The sequence below is a fragment of the Galeopterus variegatus genome, unplaced genomic scaffold (genome assembly GCF_000696425.1).
Source record: "Galeopterus variegatus unplaced genomic scaffold, G_variegatus-3.0.2 Scaffold1592, whole genome shotgun sequence".
Taxonomy (NCBI): Eukaryota; Metazoa; Chordata; class Mammalia; order Dermoptera; family Cynocephalidae; genus Galeopterus; species Galeopterus variegatus.
Genome location: NW_007727703.1, coordinates 281,936 through 309,519, shown reverse-complemented (window position 1 = coordinate 309,519; position 27,584 = coordinate 281,936). Strand labels below are relative to the sequence as shown.

The 27,584-nt window shown below is 33.5% G+C and overlaps 1 long non-coding RNA gene across 1 annotated transcript in view; it reads left to right on the top strand.

Moving 5' to 3' along the window:
- LOC103594625 overlaps positions 1–24,520 on the top strand; it is a 90,255-nt gene extending 65,735 nt beyond the window's left edge. The window contains exon 2 of the long non-coding RNA XR_550866.1: positions 23,904–24,520. This is a non-coding gene — a long non-coding RNA (uncharacterized LOC103594625). The remainder of the gene's footprint in view (positions 1–23,903) is intronic.
- The last annotated feature ends 3,064 nt before the right edge of the window (positions 24,521–27,584 follow it).

The window sequence follows — 27,584 nt, the reverse complement described above, 5'->3', positions numbered from 1 at the left end:
AACACCGAGGGTTGCGATCCCGTTACCGGTCAGTAAAAAAAGACAAAAACGGAAAAAAAAAAAAAAAAAAAAAAGAACAGGAGAGAGTTCTTCAAATGAAAGTTACAGCCCAGTCTTATCCAAGAACATAGATGCAAAAATCCTGAATAGTTTCAACAAACTAAGTCTAACAATGCATTTTTTAAAGCATTGAAAAAAATATAGAAATATGATTGGAGGAGGGAGAAATGGGGAGAGATGTTGGTCAAATTATGTAAAATTTTAGTTATGTAAGATGAATAAGCTCTGGAGATCTAACATACAGTAATGAGACCATAGTTAAGAATACTGTATTGTATACTTGAAATTTGCTAAGAGGGTAGATCGTAAATGTTCTCACCACACACAAAAAAAAGTAACTGTGGTAGCTATGTTAGGTGATGGACATATTAATTAGTTTTAATTTGGTAATTATTTCACAGTATCTATATATATCAAAACATCAAGTTGTATACATTAATATATATAATTTTTATTTGTCTGTTAAACATCAATAAAGCTGAAAAATATATGATGAAAAGTTGGCTTTATTATAGGAGGAAATAATTATAATATGCCACATTGATTGAAGGAGAAAACTGCATGATAAACTTAATTAGTGCAAAGAAATTTAATATAATTTAGCACTTAGACATAATAAAATTTCTTTGCATGCTAGGATTCATAAGAATTTTTTATGTGCCCAACAAGAAAACACAAGAAATAGAAACATTTCTTATTATCCAGATGCCCATAATGAGTACTTCTATTCAGTATTGTAATGAAGGTCCTAGCCATTGCATGGAGAGCACAGAAAGAAATAAAATATATAAGTCTTAGGGAGAAAGAAAATTTTCAATATTCATTGTTCATATGATTGACTACATAGAAAATCCAAAAGAATCTACAGATACTCTATTGATAAGAGCATTTAGCAAAGTGGCTTTATACATGATAAAAATACAAAAATTAATTGCATTTCTATACAACAGCATACGATAGTTACAAAATGTAATTGAAAATATATGAGGATTAGTTACAAGAAGATAAAGCAAATTATAAAATTTGAAGGATAGAAAAATTTGGTACATAAAGGTTTTTGATTTTCTCCAAATTATTTGTAGATTGACTCCATTTAACCTCAGCAGTCTTGGCAAGTTGTTTCTGAATTTTACATAGAGAAACAAAAGTCTAAGAATAGCCAAAGTAGTCTTGAAGAAGAATAAAGTGGAATGCCTTGGATTGACTGTGCCCTTCAAAATTTGACCCTCACTGTTACTGTTGAGGGTGGGAAATCTTTTTATGGTCATTGAAAGGTGGGGTCTTGAAGAGATGATTAGACTGTAGGACCATGCCATAGTGAATTGATTAAAAATATGGTGGTCATTGGCATGGGTTGGAAGGCTTTAAAGGAGAGTGAATGAGGACGTTAGTCTCTCTGTGCTTTCACCATCTCACAGTGTGAGACCATTGTGTCATTGTCACCAGCACCAGATGTGATGCCTGGACTTTGGACTTCCTAGCCTCTGAAACTGTAAGCAATAAATCTTGTTTTCTTTATAAAATTCCCAATTCCAAGTATTTCGTTATAAGCAACAGAAACGGACTAATACATGGGGGAACTTTCTCAACCAAATATCATCACTTATGTAGGAATAATAGTGACTTGTGGTATTGGTACTGGGATAGACAACATAGAAACAATACACTCATGATTATATGCAAATTTGGTATATGGCAAAAGCAGTCATACAGTTTGCTAGGGAAATGATGAACTATATAGTAAGTGATAGTAAGACAATTGGTTTTCTCTTTGAAAAATAATGAAATTTGATCCCCTCCTTACACCTACATGAAAATAAATTTTAAAAGAATTTAAAATGTGAACATAAAAGGTAGTATTTTAAAACTTTTGGAAGAAAACACAGGAAAATATTTTTAAGGTCTTGAATAAAAGAAGAAATTCTTAAATAAGGTTGAAAGAGTGCAACCCGTAGAAAAAAAGGTATATACATTTGACTACATTAAAATAAAGTTTCTGTTCATAAAAAGACATCAGAAAGAAAATGACAGCCCACATACTGAGAAAATATTTGCAGCCCATATTACTGACAAAGAATTTGTATTCTTCTCTAAGTCAAGTTAAAGGCAAGCAACCCAGTTGAAAAATGGGGCCAAAGACTTACGCAAGCATTCCAGAGAAGAAAAAATACACAAATAGCTTTTAAACATATGAAAAGATGGTCAACGTTATTACATCTCCTTAAAATGCTTTTTAATTGCAAAGGGGGAAAGAGAAACTTTGCAGTAGAAAAGCATGCAGACACTACTTTATGATCAAAGTAAACGTCATCAGTAGTGGTACAAATTGAAACCATACACCATCTGATTGAATGCAATAGAACACAGCAGCACTCCTGTGGTAGTTCTGCCAAAGGTGCACAACTTTAATAAACATGAGGAAAAATGAAGCAAACTCGAATTACAGTACATCAATATAACTTACCAATTATCATCAAAAGTTGCTCAGGAAATGACTGAGGAACGAAGGAAGAACCCTGAAGAGAGGTAACTGCTAAAGTAATATGTGATTTTGCACATTTTTTTATAAAGGATATTATTGGAAACTGAATGGAGGCTGAGGATTGGATGTCAATAATGTATCAATGTTAATTTTCTGTTGTGATAGTTGTATTATAGTTAAGTAGGAAAATATTTACAATGACATTTATGCTCAACAAATACTAAAGTATTCAGTAATGTGGCATCATGTTAGCAACTTGTTTTCAAATGATACTGTTCCTATAACTTTTCTTTCAACATAAAAAGGAAATTTTTAAGAAAATTCTACAAAAATATATCATTTAAAATCAATTGGGCAAAAAAAAAGTTCTGACATCAATTGTTGGAGAGGAATTGATCAATAAGAACTCTTATACTGCTAATGGGAATGGAAATTAGTTCAAACACTTTGAAAAGCAATTTGACATCATTTTGTAAAAAAAGTTAAACATTCACATACGGTATGACTCAGGATTCATACTATATACAAAGAGAAATTCTAGTACATGTGCTCCAAAGAATTTACATAAAAATGTTTATAGTAACATCATGTGTGCTAGCAAACATCATAATAAAAAGTAAATTATATAAACACAATACAGTATTACACAACAATGAAAATTAATGAAATAGGTGAATCATAGTTACTTAATGTTGAGTGAAAAAAAAAAAGTCAAGGAAAGCTAGCCACAGTTTGATTCCATTTTTATAAAGCTCAAAAATGCAGCAGGATTTGTATAAGATATTATTTAGGAATATGTATAATGCAATAAAACTTTTCTTTGTAAGGCAAGAAAATGATTAACATACAATATAGGATAGGGTTGTACCTCTGTGGGGAGACAAGAGGAGCACATTGGATGTAACCACATTAGTAATTTTGAGTTCATAAGTTAGGTGGTGACACTGCAGGAGTTTGATTTTTTATTATGCTTTATATTACATGTTACAGGTATGTTGTATGTGTCAAATATTACATAAAATATTTTTTAAGTTACTGAAGGAAATTTAATATAACAGGTTTGTGTTTTTGCTCTGAATATTAGTAAAACATTTCAAGGCTGGACAGAAAAAAGAAGACAGCAAGATCTACCTGTCAGGACATTTTTTGACTAATGTAGTCAAACAGTAAACAAAAGAAAACCCCAGGTCTGCAGTATTAAAATATTCTTAGTACTATGTTCCAAGGGCTTCCATTATTGAGAACTGCTTAAAATGGTCTCTACCTCAGCATTAAAGCGCTACAGAGATAGATGCAATGCTCTAGACACCTTTGATGCTGTGTGTCCTCCAGGTGTAGTTTCCTAATCAAAGCACTCCACAGAAGTAGACTTTGGTGTGTTGATTTCTTCGTTTTAAAGAATCTCTTTGAGGCAGAAAATTAAACTCCTCTTAAAATTTGGCTTTGCTGTTAAGTAGAGTTTCATTTCTGTTTGTCAGATGGTGCTCCAGCACATGAAGAAAACAAGCAAATTGATTATGTAAATAAGTAGACAGCTTTATGAAACACAGAAACAGCTTTATGAAACACAGTGACCCTTGGAGTGCTAAGGATCAATGTTACAAAACATAGATGCTTCCTGACAGCTTTTACATATGCTTATTTGTCTGCAATGAATCCAGATATATTGCATCAACATTTAAACTATGTGCAAGGAAAACATTCATAATAGTTTGATACTGAGCTCACATTCTATGATACTGCAAATGAATTTCTATCTTAACAGTCATTAGTTAGATATGTCGGAGTTGTGTGACTACTAAACATTTTCTTTTCCATTGAAATAATATCCTTTAAAAAGCAGGTGATATAATGTAAACTTTATTGGCACAACCTTTACGAGTAAGAGGCAGCAATAGACATCTGTCCCAAAAACATGTGATTGAAAATATAATCACCAATTACCTCATCACAAGGATAATAAAGCAAAGCAGCAGAAAAAGAGTTTATATTTGAACATCTCAAAGTACCCATTTTTTTATTTTCCACCACCTCAGGATGGATAGATAGTACCATATGACTTCCATGTAAGTAGACCTGTTATTAATAAACTAAGACTGATGTGTAATTACATTTTCAGTGATTCATCTGCAAAACACCCTGAGTTATTTTACATGAGAGCATCTGGTTCACATGTGTGCAATGGTTATACAGTGGTGATTGACATCTGTATTCTTCTAATAAAGTCCCAGTTGCGCAGATGTGAGCTGTTGCCGCCTTCTTATACAGACAAAACCTGCATTTGAAAATCCTCACCTCAACCCTTCCTAAATATGAATAAGAGTATTTCAATCTTCTACACGCACACACACACACCCCACTTGTACTGTGACTGTAACATAATATAAATATTTCATGCAATGTATTTCAATCATTGAACAGATGTATGTGGGTACCTTTATCTCTTTTTATGTTTGTTTAGGCCATGGCATCTGTTTTAGATTGTAAGCTCAAAGAAGGCAGTGACCATGTCAAGTTACTATTACTCAGACAGTGTAAAGTAAAGTATAATTCCTTCTCAAGTGCTTGCTAAGTATTTGTCAATCAAGATGGTGATGTTAATGACTTCAAGGAAAAATAGAGCTTATACTCTGACTGTAAACACCTTTTTGCTTTAAGAGATGTTTGCTGTAAATGGTCTTGCTTTCAATTTCACAGATTATGATTAGCCAAGTAACATATAAAACTATGCTGTTTTGAACAGAATTAGTTTATGTTAGAATAATTCTCTAGTGATGTGTTATGAGATTTTAAAGAGGCAGAATTCAAGGCAAGTTTCATGAGGGATGTAACATTGTAGATGAGCCTTCCAGGGTAGAAATAGAATTTGGACACATAATCATGAAGGGAAAGACATTTGATGCAAAGGAAAAAAGGGAAAGAGGCATTGGTTAAGAGCATGGAGGAGGCAGGCAGTCAGGCCTGGGTTTAGGTCCTTCCTTGGCCAATTTATAAGTTGTGAGAACCTAGTGAATCACTACAATGTCTAAAGCTTTGTTTTCTCATCTGGAAAATAGACTATAAATACCCAGGATTATTGTGACAATTACATGAACACGGAGCTTAACAGAGTGTGTGACATAAGAGAACAATAAATGTTAGCTGTTACTCTTAGTGATAGATTGGCAGTTTTGAATAGACTTTGAACAAAATTTTGAATATTAAACTAAAAAAACAACAACAACAAAAAAAAAAAAAAAACAGGGAAGGAAGCTCCAGGCAAAAAATCTAAAACTGCTAGTTAGAACTCTTGTTTGCAGAGAAAGGTCAAGGTCCCCTTCTTTAAAAAGTCATCTTTTTCTCTCTTAAATTATTCTTTTCAATTAAATTATTGTTTTCAACTACACGTGTGGCAGAGTGACATCAAAGCATAATCATGTACATTTGAATTAAAATATCAATATCATGATGAATAAAACATTTTCAATGAATAAGTTAACTTTGTTTTTTAGTCCTTTTATTTATCCTCTGCATACTAGGCTTGCAAGTATTTGTGGGCTCTGTTTCTGAATCTTGTCAAAAACACCTGTTTGTCTCATTTCCAAATTGATAATAATCATTTATTTCTTGCATAAGAAGGAGAGTTTGGCTCACCCATTTGCATACGGAGACACAAAACACATATCATCTGTAATAAAACATTTTCAATGAATAAGTTAACTTTGTTTTTTAGTCCTTTTATTTATCCTCTGCATACTAGGCTTGGAAGTATTTGTGGGCTCTGTTTCTGAATCTTGTCAAAAACACCTGTTTGTCTCATTTCCAAATTGATAATAATCATTTATTTCTTGCGTAAGAAGGAGAGTTTGGCTCACCCATTTGCATACGGAGACACAAAACACATATCATCTGTAATAAGTCAGATGACCTAATCTAAATTTCTTAAGAAATATGAACAAAAATGACACTCAGTGTATAATATTTATGAGGTCCACCTCTGATGTGTATTACCAAAACTTGTTATGACTGGCAATTAAGGGGGACGGTGGTCTTCAAAGGGAAACCTACAGGATTTCTAATCACTTCCTATTTTGGTAATATGCAAGTTTTTTACTAAATTCTTTATTCCCCAAGATTTAATCTTTTTTTTTTTCTAGGTTTGTTCCCATTACATCTTTATATCAATGTAGTACTTAACTATTCTGATGGTAAAAATCACATCATATCGAAATAGAACTTACATTAAAAATAATTTAAGTTCCCAATAAGTCAGATGACCTAATCTAAATTTCTTAAGAAATATGAACAAAAATGACACTCAGTGTATAATATTTATGAGGTCCATCTCTGATGTGTATTACCAAAACTTGTTATGACTGGCAATTAAGGGGGACGGTGGTCTTCAAAGGGAAACCTACAGGATTTCTAATCACTTCCTATTTTGGTAATATGCAAGTTTTTTACTAAATTCTTTATTCCCCAAGATTTAATCTTTTTTTTTTCTAGGTTTATGTAGATGATTACTGTAGTGGTTGTTCCCATTACATCTTTATATCAATGTAGTACTTAACTATTCTGATGGTAAAAATCACATCATATCGAAATAGAACTTACATTAAAAATAATTTAAGTTCCCCGTAGTGAAAAAGCCTATATGGTACTCTCCTGGTTGTAAGCTCTACTTCTCCCTCTAGCATTTTTAGAAGTAAGAACTTTCAGGAACTATAGTGTTAAAATCAACCATCTTCAATTAGAATTAAAAGACGTTGCCTTAAGAACATTACCTAGAAGGAGTATATTCAAGGATGTTACAATAGGCATTTAAATTGCTTATAATTTTTAGCTATGAATCAAGAATTAGTTATATTTTTAAGTACTTCAATATAACAGAATACTATGAAGTAATTAAAAACGATTATGTAGGGGAAAAATATGTAGACCTTAATTAATGGCAAAGATTACCCTATAAATTAAGGGGAAAATGATACAAGTACTTTTTATAGTACAAATACTTTAAAATGAATTTATGTATGTATATCATGTGTATATATATATATATATAAATAAGTTAAAAAGATATACACTTTGATAAAATATCAAAGGTTGATGGCACAAAGGATGATCTTTATTTTGTTCTAAATTTTGTTCTTATTTTTTTCTGAATTTTCTGAAGTCTCTATAATGTAATTTTGCTACTTTATTTATCAAAAATAAATAGTTTTTATGGTTATTAGCATTCACTGGGATCTACTTAGGATTTAGAATTTCTGTATTTTAAACCTTAGTCTTTTTACGAAGTGATAAGGCAAAATTATTATTTGTTTTTACCAAATGTATATTTTAAGCAGTGACTATTTCACCCTAAAGAAAATATATTTGATTATGATTCCATACCCAAAATAAATTAAGATGAGGAGATAACACAGAAAATTTAGATTCATAACTATGGATGAAACCAAAAAGCTATACTATTCTCTTCTGTCCTGAAATTCAATAATAGAATATTGGACCTAGAAGGACCCTAAAGATATGGAAATAGCCTATTAACTCACTCTACCCAAATTTTGGATATTTTCACTGGGTTTGTCTGTATTAGAAGGGTCTGGCATTATTTTAATGAAATAAAAATTATTTAGAATATAAATGAACTTTTCCCTTTAGTGTTCAGCGGCCTGATACAGCAGTCAACTCCATTTTCATCATGAGAAAAATTGCTCAAAGAAAGAAAACAGTTATTGCTGTTATAAATAAGAATTACTTTTAATCATTAACAGCCAAGTATTTCTTCAAGGGCAATAGGAAATTACCAGATAGTACACATCAAATACCATTTTATGTGTAATACGAGAATTTTAATGTATACTCGTATATCTACAAATACAAATAGGCATTCTGTAAGGAAGGATGTGTTCCTGGCATTAAATTTGGAGCTTAAAATGGATTTTTAGTCCTACAAATCAATATTTTGTGTGTACTTCATCATAGCAAGTTATAATCAATTTTTTAAATATATTTTTGCTAAGAATGAAATTTTTACAACACGGATGTGCTTGGACATTATGTTCAGTGAAATAAGCCAGGAACAGAAAGAGAAACACTGCATGTTCTCACTCATATGTGGATGCTAAGAAAGTCGATCGCATAGAAGAGAAAGGTAATTCTACCTTTGGTGGTTACCAGAGGCTGGGAAGGTAGGAGGGTGGGGGGCTTGTTAGGGGTGGATGGTGAGAGGTTGGTTAATGGATACAAAAGTATAGCTAAATAGGAAGAATAATATCTAGTGTTCTATAGCACTGTAGGGTGACTATAATTAATAACAATTTAGTTTCAGTTAACTAGAAGAGAAGATTTTAAATGATTCCAACACAAAGAAATGATAAATGTTTCAGATGATGAAAAAAAAAAATCAGTGGTTGCTAGGATTTCAGGGGAGGGAAGGAGGGATGAATAGGTGGAGCACAGAGGATTTCTAGGGCAGCAAAACTATTCTGTATGATACTGTAATGGTGAATACATGATATTACGCATTAGGCAAAACCCTTGGAACGGTATGATATGAAGAGGGAACCCTAATATAAAATTAAGTAAATAATAAATCAATATTGATTCGTAGTTGTAACACATGTACCACACTAATGGAACATGTCAATGACAGGAGAAACTGTGTATGCAGGTGGGGAAGGGGATGGGAACTCTGTGTACTTTCTGCTCAATTTCTCTGTAAAACTAAAACTGCTTTAAAAATGAAGAAAAATAAATACATATATTTTTACTCAACTATGTTGTGAGATTTTTCAAGGAAAGGATTTTTCTTTTATCTTTGCATCTCAGAGGCTAGCACAGTGCCTGACACAGATAAAATACTAGTTGAAGTAAGGAATGTATGAAAAACAGGTTCTTCCAATTAGTTGATATAAGTTAAATTCTTATGATTGCTACTTTCTAGTAGCTCATCTATGTCATAGACTAAGCACTCCTTGTGGGAATGGTCTGAAAAACTCTGTTATTTATAACATTTCTAAAAAATGTGTCCTGATTTTGTTTGTTAAAATAAATTTTTTTATTGTAACGTAGTTGATTGTACATATCTGTGGGGGTCGGGTACAGAGTTGAATATCAATACTCATGTGCAATACGTGATGCTTAAATCAGAATAATTATTATATTCAACTGTATACACTGTCATCACTATTCCTGGCCCTTTACCAATTCCTCCCTCCCCTGCCCCCTTTCCCTTCTCCAGTAACCTCAGTTCTGCTTTTGAAAGGTCAATGTATTGTTGTGATTGTTGTATCTTTCTTTCTTTCATTTGTATGTTTATTATGAGTGAGAACATACAGTATTTCTTTTTCTGCGCCTGGCTTATTTCACTTAACATAATTTTCTCTAAGTTCATTGATGTTGCTGCGAATGGCAAGTCATCTGATGATGGGCATTTAGGTTGGTTCTAACTCTTGGCTATTGTAAATAGAGCTGCAGTAAACATGGGAGTGCAGGTATCTCTTTGACATGATGTTTTCCATTTCTTTGGGTATATACCCAGCAGCAGAATTGCTAGATTGCTGGCAGTTCTATCTGAAATTGTTTAAGGAATCTCCATGCTGTTTTCCATGATGGCTGCACTAATTTATAGTCCCACCAACAGTGTAGGAGGGTTCCCCTTTCTCCACATCCTCGTCAGCATTTGTTATTCTCTGTCTTTTTGATGATAGTTTAACTGGGGTGAGATGGTATCTTAATGTGGTTTTGATTTATATTTCCCTGATGCTGAGTAATGTTGAGCATTTTTTCATGTGTCTGTTGGCCATTTGTATATCTTCCTTTGAGAAATGCCTATTCAGCTCCTTTGCCCATTTTTCAGTTGGGTTATTTGTTTTTTTTACTGTTAAGTTGTTTGATTTCCTTGTGTATTCTGGATATTAATCACCTGTCAGATGCATAGTTTGTAAATATTTTCTCCCACTCTGTAGGTTGTCTTTTTGCTCTGTTAATTGTTTCTAACTACAAAGCTTCTGCACTGAATTTGAGTTTAAAACAAGCTTTTTAAAAAAGCATCCATTTCTTAAGTTTTAGATCTCCTATATGTGGAAAACTACACATAGATAACCTGATTCCTGCCTTCTGGAAACTTATGTTCTAACAAATGGATTTTTAAAATTATTCTTTCTAGTCACTTCCAAATTTCTTAGGTATAGAAAAGTGTTGAGTGCTAAAAATAGTAGATATCAAACCTCCTTTTTCTTTTACAATATGACAAATGGGCCTATTTTTTTTATGGAAAACAATAAAAGAATGCACTTTAATAGCCATTTAAAAAATTAAGATTTAAGATTTTTTCTGTTTATTCATTTGTCGAGGCCCAGTAACATTTTGAGGGGAATGTGGAGGTTATATATATTTTAAGGGAAATTATGATCAGACTGTAAAATCCAACAAAATATTTTCTGTGTGTTTATAGCCTGTTTAATTTTCATGGTTGTCTTTTGTGGCTGCATGTGAACTTATGGATGACAGCTTTCCTAATTCCAAACAAGTGTTAGAATTTCTTGCTTTAACATTTTAATTTCTGTTTAAGCTTTCTGATTTTTGAAATCTGATTCTCTTTCCTGATTGATTATTGGTTGTGAGATTGATGGTGATAATTTCCTGTTGATAACAGAGTTCACATTTCTTTTCAGAATAAAGTTGAAGATTTTATTTCAGCTTTGACTTACTTGCATGGTTAAGAAAAGTATGATTGCTTATTTGTCCTGTTGATTCACATACAAGAGATTTCTGGCGCTTTAATAATAATAATAGTAATAGTTTAATGAAACTTAATAGAGAATCCAACTAACTGGGGTTTTCCAGTTGCTGGGTTCCAAGTGTGTGTGTGCATAGAAGTTGACTAGCATTTGTTAGTGAGACTTTTAGCCATGAGGATTGAAACATCATTGATTTAACCACAGCTCATCTGTGTAAAGTAGGGTACAACTAAACTAATGGTGTTAGTGTGAACTTGTAAGCATATAAATTTACAAACATACACAACTTGGAAAAATAAAGTTACCTCATAACAGAAAGTGAGCTAACTACTGGCTGTCAATAGTTGTCAGAAAATACAAGGTTGCTTCAAAAGTTCATGGAAAAATAGAATCGATAGATAATATGAATCTTTCCATGAGCTTTTTGAAGTATCTTCATATTTTCTTGCTGAGCTATAAATGATGTTCAAATCTTTTTAATGTGATGCGACATTTCTAAAAAGTCTATATTGTTGCATTTTTAATCTAGAATGTATTTTATTCTGTGTAAATTGTATACAAAACTAGTTATAGCTTTTTTCACACTCAATTCTAACTGTTCTTTATTCTAAGGAATTGTACCAAATCCTGGTCTAAGAAATTGTGTTATGTTCTAAGGAATTGTGCCAAATTCTGTTCTAAGAAATTGTGTTATGTTCTAAGGAATTGTGCCAAATTCTATTCTCAAGTTGCTTACAATAAAAGTAACAAAGATGTGCAGAATTAAAGTCTGTGGTTGACACTCCTTCTATTGACAGGTGGTTTTATGTCCCCTCCCCTCGAATGTGGGTGGGCTTTTTGACTATTTGTGAAGAGTGGAATGCAGGAGAAGTGATGCTATGTGAATTCCAGAGGCTACATCAAAAAGGCAACCCTTTGCTTAGAGCCCTAAATTTTTATGTAAGAAGTCTGACTACCTGAGGCTGCCATGAATTGCAGGGAAGTCAAGCCATGATAGACTGTCCAGTAGCTAGTCCTAGTCTTTGAGGCCTTCCAGCCCAAGCACCATATTTGAGTGAATGAGCTTTTGGATGGCTCCCAACCTTTGTGTCACCACCAACATTCCAGTATTCCCAGCTAAGGCCCTGACACCATGAAACAAAGACAAGCCATCCCCACTATGCCCTGTCCAAATTGCTCACTCACAGAAAATATAAGCATAATAAAATGGCCTTTGTTTTATGCCCCTAAGTTTGAGGTGGCTTATTACAGAGCAGTCGTTACTGGAACAAAGACTTAATTGATTTGGAATATGCTATGGATGAATAGGAGATAACTACTTTCTCTCCTAAAAGAGTCCAGGGAGGCTTCACAGAAACAATGACATTTATACTTGACTTTGAATGATAAGCAGGATCCTACTAATAAAGAAGGTAAAAGGAGAGTCCTAAAGCTGCAGGAACTAGCAGCAATGTGGAAGATGGGCTAAAGGAAAAAGACATTAATGGCAAGAAGATCAGTTAACAGTTATGTAGACAAATGATTAAGCCTGATATATATATATGTAGCTTTCTTATAAAAGCAAAATAAGATCAGTTAGATAACAATAGTTATTTGAATTGTTAAATTGATTATTTATTGAATTTGTATGTTCAAGGCATAATAATTAAATGCTACAGCCAATTCTTCATTTTGGCAAATTAAACCAGTACCTTTACAAAATGTTCATTTTATTAAATTTTAAAATATTTTTCAATGACGTGTAAAAGCTTCCTCCACTATGAATGCTGGAGAATTATGATTAAATAATGTAACTTTTATATTTTGAAGCCATTGGTTGCAGTAGGACATTTAATGAAATGAGATCACATTGTGTCAGTTAATACACTAATGGAACCAACTATATGTCGTACTTACTCTGCTTCTTCAAAATAAAGTATATTTCAGTATAAAGTCTTGAAAAAATTGGTAATTTATGTAAGCATAAAGATTTCACAGTGAGAAAACATAGTATACTTAGTTAATATAATGTGAACATAACATACAACTGTAGTGAACAGGTTTCTATATAGATCTGATTTTTAAATAACATTTGCGTTTACTTCACATATTTTTAGTGTGATAAATAAAAGTTTAGTAGTGACATATAAACTTTTATCAGACTCATAATACCATACATGTGAAAGACTTTTCCAAGATGAAAAGGTTGGATAGGCCTTTCTCCAGTAATTCTGAGCATATAGACTACATCCTTACTGTCTTGTACTGCCTCATCTACACAGCAAATTGCTACCAATTATGGGATACAGTGATTTGTTTTAAAAAGTCTGCCTCCTTATATATTTGGGTTTTACTTTACAGTTTGGTTATGTTTTAAACATCAACTGAGAAGTTTATTCTTTTTAATTCAAAATCAAAAACCACAAAATTTTATAGATTATTTCCATCTGCTTTCTTCCATTTCTCTGACCCCCTTTCTGACATACAATCATGCTTCATTTACCAATGGGGATATGTTCTGAGAAATGTGTTGTTAGGCGATTTCGTCATTATACAAACATCATAGAGTGTATTTACACAAATCCAAATGGTATAGCCTACTACACACCTAAGCTATATGGTATAACCTATGGCTCCTTGGCTACAAACTTGTATGTGTTACTGTACTGAATACTGTAGGCAATTGTAACACGATAGAAAGTATTTGTGTATGTAAGCATATCTAAACATAGAAAAGGTACAGTAAAAATGTGGTATTATAATCTTGTAAGACCACTATTGGATATGCAGTCCATTGTCTGAAACATCATCATGCGGCACATGACTGTGTATTTTTAAGGAAGACAGAACATCTCCCAGAATGTGAATGGTGACTTTCTTTACATTCACCCATGATACCACGTTGAATTAGTACACCTTATGAAGAAATGGCTTTTTAGTTTGTTCATTTTATGTATCAGTTATATAATATTTTTTTATACAAAAGTTATATCATGCTGGTAATATTACAAAATAATCTTTTCTTTAAAAAGTCAGGCTGCAGAATCATCCTTATTCACCCATTTTGTGGAAAGCCTAGGGAAATATTCAGCAGAGCACTAAATGGAGTATGAAGCCCTTCTAAGCTTATGGCCCTCTGTGACTAACCGTACAGGTCACATGCCCATAATGGTTCTTTAACAGCCTTGCTCCTTTGAACTATTGTAGTGAAATGCAGCATTCTGCTTCATTGTCCCCTAGACAAGGGGCTACTATAAGTATGTCTTTAAGGGAGCTCAGTATTACTTTGGCCTTGGATTGATAATGTCTGCTCACTTTTTATTCCAAGTATCTAGTTTGGTCCCTAACCCATGGTAGGCACTCAATAAGTAAACTAGGATGGATAGGTGATAGATGATAGTAATCACCAGCCTGTCTCAATGATTCTGGTTCAGTTAATCTCTTGAGAAGACTCAATGTTTGTTTTTGTTGAGCTTCAGATCGTATTGCACAGATCTTGAAGATGCCTCTTCCAATCAGTTTGGGGGTTCCTTTTAGCTCTGGGCCTTGCATATCCTGCTCTTACTCTGTTTCTCTATTCAGTTTTCCTGTAACATATTTAAACCAGTAGATTAGGATAACAATTGAGCCCTAACAGAGTTAAGGCTTGAGAAATAGGCAGAATAATGCTCTCCGCCAAAGATGTCCATGTCTTAATCCCTGGAACCTGAGAATATGTTGGACCACATGGCAAAGGGAAATTAAGGTTACAGATGGAACTAAGGTTGCAAATCCGCTGACCTTAAAGATAGCTAAATTATCCTGTGTTATCCAGGTAGGTCCAATGTAGTTACAAAGTCCCTTAAGTGGAAGAAAGAAGCAGAAGGGGAGAGTCAGAGAAAGCCATGACAAAACAAGCAAGGTCAGAGTGATGTGATGTGAGAAGTCTACCTGCCATTGCTGGCTTTGAAGACAGACGAAGGGAGTGGCCTCTGGAGGCTGGAAAAAGCAAGGAAACAGCTTTTCCACCAGAGCCTCCAGAGAGGAATACATCTCTGCCAACATCTTGATTTTAGCCCAGTGAGATCTGTCAGGCTTCCAACCTCCAGAATTGTAGGGATGATAAATTTGTGTTGTTCTATTGCACTATGTTGTGGTAATTTGTTGCAGCAGCCATAGGAAACTAAAACTGATGGTTCTACACTGTGGTGAAATTATCACTCCTGGCTCCAGGTTCATCTGAAATCACTAACTTCCATAGCTAGTATATTGTCTGCCCATGTGTTTTCCACTTCTCTTGATAGCCAAAAGTAAAGTTTTGTCTTCTTCTTCTGTATTTTTATTTTTCTTCATTGGACCACTAAGTTTTGGGGTTCTGGTTAGTAGATGTATTCTCAGGGAAGCAAGTAATACAGCCTGTTCTGGAGACAACAAGTTTCTTGGGATAGTAGTGATTGAGGGATTGTGAGAAAAGAGGCTTCCACTGCCAAATTCATTGGAAAACCTAGGTCAAACCAGCTTCTGTTTTCTTAAAGCATTTAATAAAACATAATCTCTATATAAGGTTTAAAAAAAAAATCAGCAATTTAAGAGAATATCCAGTAAAAGGTATTTATGTCTCTCTGCCCAAATTCCTCTTGGCCATTGCAAGTTACTTATGTATCCTTCCAGAGCTATTCTAGACATATAAGCATATACTCATACATACACACACATATACATGCACATACACTCAGATGCATAAAATACATACACACACTCTCTTCTGCACGTTGCTTTTGTTTTACCTCAATTTAATTAACAAGTTTATTTACAGAAGAACTTTTCTTAGCTTTTATTGTATAATATGCACATGAAAAACACTTAGAGGACTTAGTGTGGGAAAATAAATATTTTTTAAATAGTTTGGGCCACAGGTCTCATTGTTTAGAGAATATTTCACAGAACTACTTTTTTGAGACATACTGCACACAACCAAGCTGCCTTCCTGAGAAGAAAAAACATCCTCTGGAGAAGAAATAAGAATTAGTGACCCCCATACACTGGTGTAGCATACATGGTATGAATTTTGGACTGAAGGGAGTCTAGGCTGAAATCCTGGCTCTGTCGCTGACCTGCCTTCCAGCTCACTTCCATACTTTCTGGCTGTGTGGCTTTAGGCAGGTTGCTTAACTTTATTGAGCCTTCTGGTTAATACTGCCTACCTCACTTTTCCAACCATTTGTTGATTAGTTAAGACATGCAATCAGTGGAACATTTATGTGTCATATATCATTCCAGGTTAAAAAAAAGCAGAGTCTCCCCACTCAAGAAGTTTCTAGGCTAGGCAAGGAGTTTTCATTTGTAGCTTTGCAAGCAGCAATAAGCTCACAGATCATCTGGCCTGTTTTAAAATTAAAGTTGTAGAGAATAACATACTACCAAAAATTTTCGTTTATATTCTACCAAAAGTTTTCTACTTTTGTAAGCATAGATCAAGAATAGCAAATGTCACATACACCATTTAAAAATTTGCAGTGAATGTAGGACAAAGTGGAATGTAATATAGGGCGTTTCGGGTATTGATTTTTTAAAGCATGTATGGACGTTGGTATTTATTATCTAATGAATTATCAGGACAGTACTATTTCTTTGAATAAAGTCCAGCAAGAGCAATAATATCTTTCAATTTATTGTTATGAAATTCCTGCATAAATGGTTGGCATCCTTGAAGATTATGGACATATTTATTTCAGTGATTGACTTTAAAAATTACATTATATAGAACTAGATAATCTTATTTTCAAATCCACAATATATGTATTTTACAGGAAAATTTTAGAATTATTGTCCTTTCCCAATATCTATAAAACATGTAAGTGTCTTTTAACATTAAGTATATTCATTCTTCGTTATTCTCCTTTTTTTGTTTCATTCAAAATCTACTTACTTCAAAAGCATATTTCTATTTTCTTCTTGCTCTTGATGAGTTTAAACAGCAAAGTCATATTTATTTTATAAAAAGATATCTTTAGGAATTTAATTCAAAATAACTAATGCAATTTTTTTATTTGCAATTTTGGTTGCCAGAAAGAAAGTTTCAGCTTCTATTTTTTTCATTTTCTCAAGCCAATGAAATGACGTCTAGGTCTAGTGAATTCCAGACAATGTTCAACACTGGTTTTACTGAATCCTGATGACTTCAGTCTGTTAATTTATTTAGGAGACATTTTTGGTTTTTATAAGGTCAGTGAAATTTTGTAGGCTACTTTTCCAATTTATTCTAAGATCAAATTTTTTTTTTAAATAGTAACATTTAATTTGAAAATACAATGGTAACTTTGGTGATGTCAAATCTTTAAGTACATTATTTAAAACGTTTCTATTTAAAAGGTGTTTTTGTAATTGAGATTAGTCCATACTGAGAACTCTACTGAAGTCAGTATGATAGCTGTTTAGTTATTTAATAGCAGCAAGTACCTGATATTTTGATTTTGCTGTTTTTTGTGGTCATTTTGATGGAGGTTTTATTTGATATATTCTAAAAAACCATTAGATATTTTACTTCTACCAAACAATGTATGTTCCAGCCAGTGCTCGGGTCTCATTCTCACTACTACATTGCCTTACCTTATCTCTCATCTTTATCCCTCTACCCATGCCTGAGCTTTATCCCAATCTCAGGAAAAAGTGAGAGCTGAGGTGGGTGCATGCCATGGAAGTATGTGGCTAAACGAAGTTGTATATACTTTTTTTATTTTAACAGGAGAGAACCAGCTATTTCAGAATATCCTTCCTGGGTGGCTAGGCGGGAACTGACCATTTGCTAGATTGTTGCTGTGACTGCTGCAGTTCCAGAGTTTGAGACGTTGTTCTTCCCAAAGAACATTGTCAGTTCTTGTCTGTAATAAATCATGAGTATTGCAGTATACTTCCAGTTTGTTCTTCTCAACCCAAGATAATTCATTGTGGGTGAACATAATTTATCTAAAGTGTGTTTACAGGTTTGACAAAGTTGAATAGAGAGCCGGCATTTAGGTGACAAGTGGAAACAGCATGAACTGTGAACACAAAATAAATTTGGTCCTTGGCTTCTGTGACAACACTCCTACCTTGTTCACCTCCTCTTTCTTGAATTATGCCTTTTCAGTCTCTCTTTTCATTTCTCTCTCTGGCTGTTTGCCCCTGCAATTTTAATATTCTCCATTATTCTATACTAAACGTTTTTATCTCTGATAGACTTCCCTGGGTGATCTCTTCAACTCACTCATTTGTGTTTAGTGGCCAGTGATATGGCAGTGACTGCTATCTCTGTACATCTAGCCCAGACACCTCTCCTGAGCTCTATACCTGTGTAATCTTTACCTACCCATGTCTATCTCCATTTAGATATACTACAGGCACTTCATACTCATCCATTATATCTAAAACTGAATTCTTTGTGCCTAATATTAAATCTGCTTCACTTCTGTATCACCATCTGCACAATAGCCAAAGCTACAAAATCTAAAAATCTGAGAATATTGTCATACAAGAGCAAATAAGATCCAGAACTATCCTCTCATGCAAGAGCAGATAAGATCCAAATATATTATGTATATACATACACAGATACGCTAACACAAACCACATATACACACACCGTTGTTCAAAGAGTAATATCACATAGTTTTATTTTTTTGAGCTTTAAATAAATACTATACTGTATATATTCTTTTGTGCTTTGCTTTTTTGCTTAATGTTATGTTTGAGACTTATGCATGTGTGCAGCTGTATGGTATTCCATTGTGTGAAAATTCAGTAAGTTATTTGCCTATTTTCCTGTGGAGAGACATTTGGATAGTTTTTAGTTTTTCACTATTATAAACAATTCATCTATGATTGTGTGCATATCTCTTGACACACTTGTGCAAGTGTTTCTCTAGGGTATGTACCTAGGAATGGAATTCCTGCATTATAGATGCATACATCTTTATATACCTTGGCAGCTGCTTTCCAAAGTGGTTTTAAATGTTTTCACTCCCACTAGCAATAATTTATATAGTTATTCCGCATCCTCTGAAATCCTTGATATTGTTGTGCATTTTAGTTTTTGCAAACCTGGTATGAAATATTGCACAGTGGCTTTAATTTGCATTTTCTTGGTCATTAATGAAGTTGAGTTTATTGTCATGTTTATTTACTGCCACTGTTCCCTCTTCTTGGAAGTTCCTGTAGTCTTTGTATATGTTTTTAATTATGCTGGGTTTTTAAAAATTGTAGGAGTTCTTTGGGTACTAATCTTTTGTTAGTAGCATATGTTGTAGTATCCCCTAGTAGTCTGTGACTTGTCTTTTCATTCTCCTTAAGGTATCTATTGATGAACAGAATTGCTTACTTATGATATAATTAAATTTATCAATCTTTAGCTTTATGGTTTTCCATTTCTGCCTTAAATAAGCAAACTTTCTTATCCCAAGATACTGAAGACATTCTCCTTTATTTTCTTCTAAAAGCTTTAAAGTTTTGCCTTACTTATTCAAGTGTTTAATTCACCTGGAATTGAATTTTGTGTGTGTCATGCAGGTAGAGATATACTTAGCCATATAAAAATTGATTTCAAATTTCACAACCACTGTTTATGTCAGAGGTCAAATGAGCATGATTCTTTACATGTCATAGTGCCATCGATCATTACACATTTTACTGGACCTCTATGTTTGTTCACATTGGCATTTTGACATGTTTCAGACATATTATTCTCAAAATATGTTACAAAATGAGAGTAATTCACAGCAGATAATACTAATGCTTCTCCTCACTTGAAAAAGAAGAGAAGATATTCTAGCCACGGTGATACCATTTTAAACTTGGCTGAAAAAATGTCTTTACTAAATGAGCTAATATCTGGAAATGTTTTCAAAGATGTTGGTAATTCAACTCCCAGAAAGTTAAAAGAGAAGTCAGTCACTCATTCTAACATTTTAAAGAAACTTTCCCTGGCTAAGCCTTATTTTGACAAATCTAGCTATTCATCTACACTATTAATTATTAATTAGATGATGGTAGTGCAATTTTGATTCAAGTTGTAGTTTGTGTGAGTGTGTGTCTTTTAATGCATTGTGAAATTAAACTTATGGAACATAGGAATCTCAGCAATTATATTATTGAGAACATAAGCCATCTTTTAGTGAGGCTATCATCATCTGGCGAAGTTTCATTTTATTCCCCTATTTGAAAACAACCTTACACTTTAGCCTTAACTCTAAAGTTCTTGTTCTTTCATTAACCTTTCCTCTTTAATTCACATTATTCATTTATTTCACAAATATGTTTTGAGAACCTGTGTTTTGCAAAATAGTCTATGCTCAACTATATGAGAATAACAACCTCAGAATTCAGGGACTGAAAGAGCACCAACATCATTTACAGTAATCCTAACTTTCCACAAATTAAATTAAGAAATTGAGGTCCAGACAGATGCACTGACCCAACCAAAATCTCCATGTGATGAAGCATAAATAAAGATCTCCTGACCCTGGATTTAGAATTTCTCCTATTGAACCATGTTGCCTATGGAGAACTATCTGAAAATCTACCTGAGCTCTAAATATTTATATATTGTTTGTAGAGATTGCTAAAGGGTTAAATCACTCTTTGTGGACAAATTCTATTACATAGTTCTTACCTTCAAAATATATATATATAAACTGTGTACGATTAAAAGACAGGATTAAAAAATAATTTTTTTCTGAAAAAAATCAGATGAAGTAAAGAGTTTAACTGAAAGCTTTCTGAGGGCAGGAATCATGTGTTACCTTTAACATATTTGTTATATACCCTAACACAGCTGTTTATAGTGCATACTCAACAAATATTGATTAAATGAATAAAACTGTATATTGGAATGTAGGCTGCAGACAATAGGTACTCCAAATGATCAGGAAAAAAGCAAAATCAGTCTGAATGTGGAAAGTCCAAAAAGAAAGTCTTCACAGAAGATTTAGAATTTAGAATTTGGGCCGGCCCAGTGGCGCACTGGAGAGTGCACCGCTTGGGAGCGCGGTGGCGCTCCCGCCGAGGGTTCGTATCCCATGTGGAGACTGGTTCCCGCTCGCTGGCTGAGCGCGGTGCGGGCGCAGCACCGAGGGTTGCAATCCCGTTGCCGGCCAGTAAAAAAAGACAAAAAAGGAAAAAAAAAAGAATTTAGAATTTAAATTGACCCATAACTAATGGCTGTAATTTATTAGACAGAGGTGAATTTCCAAATTTTAAATTACTTGTTTGCCTCACATTCTCTCAAGACTTTAGATACAGGTGCTCTGAGTTGTTTGCTTTCAAATTTTACCTGTAAGTATGGTTTCTTGGAAGAAGCATGTTCATGAAAAAATAATGTGATAAATATGCTAAGATATATGTAAAAGGATATTGATTGTTGTGTTGTTTATAAGAGCATTTAAAACTGAAGCCAACCCAAATATCTGTCAGTGGACTAATAGTAAGTACATCCAAATTAAAATTAATAATAAATGTAGATCTAAATTTTTCAACAAGCAAAGACATCTCTAATATATTGCAAAGTAAAAATATCAAGCTTCAAAACTAGAATGGTGTAGAATGATCCCATACTTGTAAAAAAAAGTCTGAAAATATAAAGAATGCAAAATAAGGTAACAGACATTTTTATGTTCTTATGCTTTTCAGATTTATAAAAATCTTACAGTAGACATTTATTACTTATAAAAATGATTAAATTTTTTTTGGTTGTGAGGAGATTTCTAAATTTACTCTGTTGACTACCATGAATATGAGAGCTGTAGAGCAATAATCTCCACTCGTTGAACAACTTTTACTGAACACCACTTATGACTAGGCACTGTGAACAAGAGCCAAAATCCATGTCTTGCGCTCCTTATGACTTTAGAAGGAGATAGGAATCGTAATTGGAGCACCAGGAATCTATTTCCTTCAGACTTGTCACTTCAGAGTGGTCATTTTGTCTTATCCTGATTTTTTTAAATGAAATTGGTAGATCTCTATGTTCTGTTTGTACCATGTCTAGACAACGAGCAAAATAGCAAAATTACAGTTATTTCCATGTCTGACTTTTTAATTGAAATAATTCAGATTTCTCTTTTAGCTAAGAGGAGTAAAAGCAACTCTAAGACATTTAGGGCAGAGAAAAATGTTTAAGATGTAAGGTGACATTGAAAACTTATACATGTAATAATTATACTTCTATTTCATACTGTATTATTTTCTTCTCCTATGTAATATATTTTTAGATATTTAACTGCATGTTGCAATAATTATGTCTGTATTTATTGTTAAAATTTTAACATTGCAGCTCCCAGAGGGTAGTACTTGTTGTCTTGACAATGCATTAATGCCTAGCACTTTGGCATTCTTGTGAGGGTAATGTTGCCTGAACTTGGCTTGTTTAGGACAAGACAGAACATGGCCCAAGTCTAATGGCAGCCAACCATGGTTAATTGTATACAGTCAAGAGTCCAAGGATGGCCCTGTGATGGATTCATTTCCAATAATCTGTGCAACTAAATGTGGGTGCATACTTTTTAAAATACTCTTCATCTAAACATACATACTTGATATTTTGGGATTTTAGTTGGTTATTCTTTTATTCTGCTATTATCGGGAACTCTTATGTAGTTTGTACAATATTAGCAGCTAATAATAATAATATCCAAATATTTTGTAGGAATTTGCAAGCATTTTCATTTACGTCACCTTATTTAATTTTTAGACCCCCTTTGAGGGAGGTACTATCAACTCCCTTTTACAAATGAGATAACAGAAGTCTAATTAGGTTAGATGACTTGCCTCAAGTCATGTAGCTAATAAAAAAATTAATCTGGGTTCAGACCTGTGTGTCCTGACTTCAATTTCCATGCTTTATCAGCTATACCACACTCCTATGACTCCTCCCCTGCCCTTGAAGTTGGAAATATGGGGGTATTACTGGGTTGACTCAACCTAATTATAATTGCCCCGGAAGCTACCTCTAATTGTTAATATTAGGCACATTTTATTTAGGTTCCATGGAGAACCACTGACAAGTTTTATACAAGGATATAAACATATGTTCCTAAGATTTACTTCTGATTGAGCTCTGTTGTCCTCCATCTCACTCTTCCCAAGACCGGTTAACAGTAATCATGACAGTGATCAAGCCTTTTATCCTAGGACTCTAAGAAAACATTTACATAAATACAGAGGTCAGTTCATTGAAGTAGTAACTACAGTACTGAACCTGAAAAAATTTAGTTTACTAAGTGAAGGTATGTAGATTCAGCAAATGAACGTGTACCAACAACATTTCATAAGCAACTGCTATAAATGTGAAAAGTCATTATTAGTCATTTACACACTTGTAATCAACTGACCACTAAAGGAAATTCATGTGATCTGAACTTTCTTTTAAGAGATTAAAATGCATTTCTCGACCTTGATTATGAGTGTCGTCATAGGCCCTTGAATTTTTGTTTGCTCAGAATAGAGGAAGACTAATTCTAAAGCAGTTAACAAATTAAATTTCCTTCATCTGTCTTTCCTTATAGTAAACAACATAGGGAAATAAATCTCTAAGCCAATTCTTAAACAGAATTTAAGTATTATTTCACTTATGTATCTCTTTATTTTTTTTTTACTCTACAGTGGAATTTTTAAAAAATAAAACAATCTCGATTTTCCTTTTACTCTAGGCTTGATCCTTCAGTACCTGAGCCGCCGAAAAAGGAGCATATATCAGCTGCTAACATGTCTTTAGAAACTCTAAGAAACAGCAGTCCAGAAGACCTCTTTGATGAGATTTAACAGTCTCCAAACAGTACTTTGATGTTCACTAGACTGTGTTTTTTATTCATTTCTTTAGAATGAAAAAGCAAAATTTCAACTCAGCAGTAGCTATTACTGCACCTTACAATTTAATTACATACACACTGAGTTGAAACCATTGTGCAAAATAGATTACACATGTATATGAAGGTATGATTTGATGACAGTGGTACATTATTTTAAACTATTTATTCAGCATGCCTATAATTACATAAAATTTTAGACTTTTTGTTGCAAAAGAAACATTTATCATATTCATTTATACATATTATATGTCATAGCTGTCTAACATCCTGTCTAGGAAGATTTTTGGAAATAGGAAAAAGAAAACATCTGTTTAAAATGTCTGCAGTTCTTTTTGAATAGTTATGTTCTAAACAATGATGTTTGAGCATTTTAGTTTGTGGGATAATATGTAAAATATACATTTGGTTTCTATATAAACAATCTGAAAATCAGATATTAAAATTTTTGATACATTGAAGATGTTGTGTTGTTAATAAAATATCTTATTTAGCTTAACTTTTTTCTTTACTGTAGTAACAGTTCCTTCGTAAAGTGCTTATAATGTAAAGGTAGCCCTTTGTGTCGAAAAGCAAGTTTTCAGGGATTATTGATAAAAGATTTATCTTACACACACAAGAGCCCTCCTTGAAGACAAGGACCTTATCGTATTAACTTACCTCCCCCCAGTAACATGTCATTATTTTTTTATATTCAGTGTTTCGAATTCCTAACCTCTCATTCTGTTTCACATCTCTCTAATTGAACATTTATTTACTATGCATTATTCAAAGTTAACAACATCAAGTTAACAGTGACCTCAATGTTGCTAAATCCAATGGCTGGTTCCCTCTCAGTCCTCATCTTACTAAGCCTCTCAGCACATTTAATATAGTAATTTCTTCTCAGTAAATATTTTCTTTACTTTTGCAATAGCATATGCCCTTTGTATTCCTCTTTCTTCCAGTCACTCATTTTTTAGACTTCTTGGCTTGGCTGATTCCTTCTCACTTACCCAACAGTTAAATGTCTGAGTGCCCTGGGCTCAATCTTTAGCTCTCATCTCTTCATTGCTCACAATGTCACCCTAGGTTGTCTATGGTTTTAAATAAGCTAATATCTCCAAATTAGCATAGTTCTTTCTCCATAGTCAAATTATATATGTGTGTGTGTAAAATATATCACAAAAGGAATTTAAGCTTTCTGAAAAAATATTTCTTTGTATCAAATTTTGATACATCTTGGCATCATTTTTCAAATACAGATGAATACATTTATCTGCTTTTGCCTTTCTTTAGATGTTTTATCACATCCAGAGCAGAAATTTGATTATATCCTGACCATCATTTTTCTCAGTGTTCCCCATTCAGGTAATTTTAGTACCATTTAGTTGCAGTCAGCTAAAAACCCAGGAATCTTCCTTAGTGCCTCTGCTTCCCAATTCACACACATCCTTTTATTTTTACCTCCAAAATACAACTTGACTGGATCTAGCTCTCTTTCTGTCTACTGCAATTGCCTCCTAACTTAATCTCCTATTCCCCTACAATTCAGCCAAACTGAATGTTAAAATCTTAGATAAAATCATTTGTCTGCCTGGATTAAAACCCTCCAATAGCAACTCATTGCCCTTTGAATAAAATCAACACCTTTACCATGGCCTACAATCTCTGATATGATCTGGCCCCGACTAACCTCCGCAACCTGGTTTCTCATCCCTTTCTTTTTAGTCGCCTTGCCCCTTACTGTCCTTCAAGTAGGCCAGATCTCAGAACCATTGTACTGCTGATCCCTCTGCCTAGAATGCTCATCTTCACATGCTTGGTTTCTTCTCATCTTTCAGATTCTAGTGGATTGAATTATTTCCCCACCAAAACTCACTGAAGCTTGAATTGTTTCCCCCAAAGTTTTATGTATTAGAAACTTGGCCCTGACTGTGACTGTTAAGAGGGCGGGAAATCCTATTATGGTAATTGAAAGATGGAGCCTTGAAGAGGTGATTAGACTGTAGGACTGTGCAGTAGTGAATGGATTAATAATGGTGGTCAGGGGTGTGGTTCTGAGGGTTTTAAAAGAAGAAAGAGGAGAGTCTGTCTCTCTCTCTGTGCTCTCTCTTTGCTCTGCCATTTCACAACATGATACCCTGCATCACAGTTGCTACCATCAAGACCCTCACCAGATGTGTTCCCTGGACTTTGGACTTCTAGCCTCTGAAACTGTAAGCAACAAATTTCATTTTCTTTATAAAATACCCAGTTCCAAGTACTTTGTTATAAGCAACAGAAACAAACTAATACACAGATGTAGAACCAAATGTCATCTCCTCAGGGCTGCTTTCCCTGAAATACCCTTTTTAAAGTTGTGCACCATCCCATTCACTCTCTGTCCCATTAGAATGTTTTTTTTCCCTGTGCGTGTCACTGTCTAGAATTATTTTCTCACCTCTCTCTCTCTCTCTCTCTCTCTCTCTCTCTCTCTCTCTCACTCTTTCTCTTTCTCTCTCTCTCTATCTCTCTATCTCTATCTCTATCTCTCTCCCTCTCTCAAAAGAAAGTAAGCCCCATCATAGCAACGACATGGTTGTCTATCTAATTTATCTCTCCCCAGGGCTGGGTTCATAGAAATTTAGTGTTTGATCAATGAGTAAATGTTATGTCTATCACATAGTAAGCACTGGAATGCTTCTTTAATTAAATTATTAATCCATTTTGAAAAGAAACCCATTGAAAGACAGAAATTTAGCTGGATAATTTGATACAAAGAAATATTTCTTTAGAAAGCTCAAGTACTCTTTGTGATTAATTATAAATAATATATACATATATATTTATACCATAGATTTGACTATGTGAAAGAATGAGCAAGAAATTACACATTATTGTTTATATTGCGAACATGATTTCCTAATGGGATAGCAAAATATTTTAAATAGAAATTTTCCTGCATTGTAATTTTTGATAGCTTACATTTAAGAGGAGATTTTTAAAATTAAAATATAAATATTTGAGATATAAATATATAATTATAAAATGTAAAATTCTACTCAGTAACATTGGAGCTTCACTATAATAATGAACTTGGTATAATCCGATTTACCTTGGATATTTCCAAGGAGACTTTGTACACAAAGTACCAGAATCTCAAAATAATATTCTTACCTGAATAGACTACAAATGACTAACCAAAATCAGTATAAAACTCCGTGTGTGTGTGTGTGTGTGTGTAGTGAAAAAGAAGAAGAAAAGCAGAATTTTGGCTATTAACTCAATGGTAGTGAGAGAAGGGTGTGGGAAAAGTATTTCCTGAGTGATCCTAACAATAGATTCTAAAAGTTCATAGTATTTAGAAAATATTTTTTAGGCCAGTGATCTTTTCGACCACAGCTGTGTGTCAGATGGATGTAGTTGATTAGAACAGAGCCTAATAAAACTATCATTATGAGTTCCTCCTTTTTATCTAGTGTGGAGAAATTGAAGACATGGCTTTACATTGCTTGCCCTATATAGAGCGACGGTATAGGTTTGGTGTTAAGATGTCCAGGTCCT